Source organism: Podarcis liolepis, assembly GCF_965112155.1.
Source record: "Podarcis liolepis genome assembly, chromosome: 1".
Taxonomy (NCBI): domain Eukaryota; kingdom Metazoa; phylum Chordata; class Lepidosauria; order Squamata; family Lacertidae; genus Podarcis; species Podarcis liolepis.
The window spans coordinates 36,783,248-36,787,191 of record NC_139554.1 but is presented as its reverse complement, the minus strand read 5'-3'; the positions used below and the strand labels follow the sequence as shown (position 1 = coordinate 36,787,191).

At 38.7% G+C, this 3,944-nt stretch overlaps 1 long non-coding RNA gene across 1 annotated transcript; it reads left to right on the top strand.

Moving 5' to 3' along the window:
• Positions 1–483: 483 nt before the first annotated feature.
• Positions 484–3,340, top strand: LOC310710725. The gene is made up of 2 exons (XR_014528221.1): positions 484–734; positions 2,757–3,340. It is a non-coding gene; the product is annotated as an uncharacterized lncRNA (long non-coding RNA).
• The last annotated feature ends 604 nt before the right edge of the window (positions 3,341–3,944 follow it).

The window sequence follows — 3,944 nt, the reverse complement described above, 5'->3', positions numbered from 1 at the left end:
TTTTAAAAAAACAAAAATAATTATCAGAGTCAGTAGAGAGTGAGGAAAGTATAATTAATAGGAATAATTAGGTGTTGTTATTGCTTAATTTGAAAATTAGAGAAAAGGATGGAACAGCAGTTCACTGTAGCCCAGAAACCTACAATCTTCACTCTGCAAGGACTGGGAAAGGTCGGCAAGATTTGTTACCAAAATTGAAGCCTCCGATAAAGTTGTATTTTTGCGCAGTTTTTACTTTTTGTTCAAAAAAGCCCAAACAAACAAAAATAATCCCAAGAAACAGGTGGTGAGAGAAGAAGGGCTAGGACACCCCCCACAGTTGGAATGTTCTCAGTCACTTGGATGGAAAGATTCCCTTCAGAAATTCTCACACTTCATGGGCCCTTCAAAGATGTTCAGTAACTCAAGCACCAAATGTTTGCTTTGCGTGAGAAACAGAGAGAGAGAGAGAGAGAGAGAGAGAGAGAGAGAGAGAGAGAGAGAGAGGAGAAAAGGAAAGAAAAAGCAGGGGACTTCTTCAGCTGCAATTATGATCGTTCTGGATTTCTCCAGATATTTCTCATCACTTGTTTCAGGGCCTATGTCGTTGTTACTTTCCCCCCACGTACATGAAGGACCCCCCTGACTTCCTTTGCAGTCTGAATCACTGTGGTATGCAGTTTGGGAAAAGGTGGCAGGACGTGTCAAGGGATAAGACAAGAAGGAGCGTGGCACTTTGTGACAGAATTCCATGGGTAAGTACTGCATACTGACTCCATAGTCCCTAGGGGGTAGTGACTTTCCAGCTAGGCTCCCTTTGTTAAGAGCTATTGCAGGAGGGATGATCTTTAATGCTATTTTTGCACATTTAAAATAATCAAGCAGTAATTGGAGCCATATGGCAAAGGCAAGGTTTGCTTAAAGTTTTGAGTAGAAGCCACGAGTACTATTTGAGACTAAGTATTTTGAGGGTCATGGTCTTTGTCTGCAATTTTACCACGTGGCTAGTTCCAGCTGGTACAACAACTACAGCCATTCGTGGACTTGGAAAGTTTGGCCACAGTATTTCATGCATTGGTTACCTCAAGACTAGATTACCGCAATGTGCTCTATGTGGGGCTTCCCTTCCACTTTATCTGGAAGGAACAGTTAGTGCATAATGCTGAGGCAAGAGTAAAGACCCTATCAGCATAGAACAGCTCTGCTCAGAGATCAGCACTGTTAATAATAATAATAATAATAATAATAATAATAATAATAACAATAACAATAATAATAATTTATTTATACTCCGCCCATCTGGCTGAGTTTCCCCAGCCACTCTGGGCGGCTCCCAATCAAGTGTTAAAAACAGTACTGCGTTAAATATTAAACTTCCCTGAACAGGGCTGCTTTAAGATGTCTTCTGAATGTCAGGTAGTTGTTTATCTCTTTGACATCTGAAGGGAGGGTGTTCCACAGGGTGGGCGCCACTACCGAGAAGGCCCTCTGTCTGGTTCCCTGTAGCTTCACTTTTCGCAATGAGGGAACCGCCAGAAGGCCCTCAGAGCTGGATCTCAGTGTCCGGGCTGAACAATGGGGGTGGAGACTATATTTGGGGGTGGGTTGTCTATATTTGGTCCTGCACCCAGTTCAAGGTGTTCCTATTAATATATAAAGCTCTCAGCAGCATGGGACCAATTTACCTTACCGCCATATATGCCTACTCAACTGCTTTGATCTGTGGAATTGGTACTGTTACACATGCCACATAATACTCATTCCACATTGGTAAGAAATTGGTGATGATCCTCTTCCAACGCTACAATTCTATGATCTTTTAGGGTGACAGCACTATGGAACTCCCTGCCTTTCGTTGTCGGTAAAGCAGCTTCACTGCACTCTTTTGGGTGCCTCCTAAAAATGTTTTGGTTTAGGCCACACTTGATAGAGAGGACAGTCCATCGCCTAACTCTCAAACTCTTGGTATAAGAACATTTGTTACTCCCGATTGCATTTTACCACATTGCTGCCATACCATACCAAATTAAGCTGATGGGTCTCACACCCAAATAACTCTAATTCCCAGTAGATGTGGTTAGAAATGTAGTGCCACGGTCCGGCACTCAGAGACCCCCTGACACACAGAACTAAAATTGATTTCTGTCAAAAGTTTATTTATTATTATTTCACAAAACGTACGGAACCACTTGATTGAAAATATAAAACCTCAAAGTAGTTTGCAAAAAAAGGAAAAAGAAAACCTCACCCCATGAAATTATCAGTGACAATTGTTTAAAACAATAATTCCAGAAAATAATTTAAATCATTGATGAGCTAAAAGCCAGCTTAAAACGCACATCAATATTAGGCAACTCTGGATAGGTTTGCCCAAACAAAGCATTTTTCAGGAGTTTCTAAAAAGTGTACAGCAAAGGCTTCTTCCTGATGTCATTAGAAAAGGAGTTCCAAAGCATAGATTCTGCCACATTAAAATATCAAATTCTTACCAGTCCAGAGCGTGATGTGGCAGCTGTGGCATTGCCCATTGGGAAGTCGTCGCTTTATTTTTTGGTGAGAATTTGGGGTTTGCAGCAGTGATAGGTAAACCGTCTTAGCCTTTAAAGAAAAAAAGGGAAGATAATTTAAAACATGAACAAGAATAAAAGAACAAAAATTCAAAATGATTGAAGGATGATGGCATGCTTTCCCAATTATAAAACTTCTAGAAGTCATAGCTTTTTCATAGATACGTATCTGATTGTTGTTATTGTCCCTGATGATATTTCCCATCACAGCTGAACGGCAGCCTGGTGTACATGCTCAAAACTTTGCTCAACTTGGGCAACGGCAGTTTGCTTCCTAAGCAGATGTTCTCAGAGGCAGGATTGGTGGGGAGCAAGACCTTCCCAGTAGGTGAACTAACTCTTTGGAACTTCCTGCCCAGTCATGCCCACCTTACAAGATCTTGCACTTCTCTCAATATTTAATGAAAAGTTAGCTGCTTGAAAGAGAGAGCTTTCCTATAGTTGATTACTGGTTTTGCTTTTAACCAGCACATTCTGAAAACCTACCAGTGCATCCAAACCCTTAAGGCCACCAGGGTTGGTTTGTGCATAGTCAATTACTGTGAAGACTCTATTATTGTATTATTGCCAATATTATAATATGATGATTGTATTACTATGTTAATGTCCATTTTACATCACACATATTTTATAATATGATGAATTGTATATTATTCTTATTGTATGATTTTATGATAGCACCTGAAAAAACTCTTATGATCTATTTATATTATTTTTATTGGTTTAATGTATTTTTTATTCTGTACAACACTCAAATTTTCTAATACATTAATTAATAAAAGTTGCTTCTGAAATGCTTCTTTTGCATTTGGATAATTGGTTATATTTTTCTTCTGCTTTATTTCATGCTTTGTGTGTGGCTTTTGAATAGAAAATATCTTTTATAAATACGTCTCAAAGTTATTTCCTCTCTGGGGTTTTTTTTTGGGGGGTTGGGTTGGTACACTGACACCAGCCCCCCCCCCCCCCCACAACTAAGTTTAACATGTATGAAGAAGAAGAGAAATACTTTCAAACTCACAAGAATAGGAAATACACAGTAGTCCTCATCAAGCTATGGTTAGTAATAACCAAATAAATACTATTTAAAATGGGATTCAGTCACAAATGCAAATTATTTTGCTTTTTTAAAAAAAATGTATGTATCGTTTTTATTTCAGAAATGTACGTCTGTAAAAAATAAACAATGCAGCAGCAGTAAAAATGATAGATTTGTAGAATGCTATGCATGAGGATTAATGGGGAATAAAAATCAAATCAAATGTGGCAGAATGTTGGTCTCGTTGCAGCTAAAATTGTAGGACAACTCTTACTCTAATCTGCGACTATTCCATTTTAGTTATGTTGAAAGCTCTCACATTTTCAGTGTTTGAGTATTCAAGTAGTCTTGATAAATTT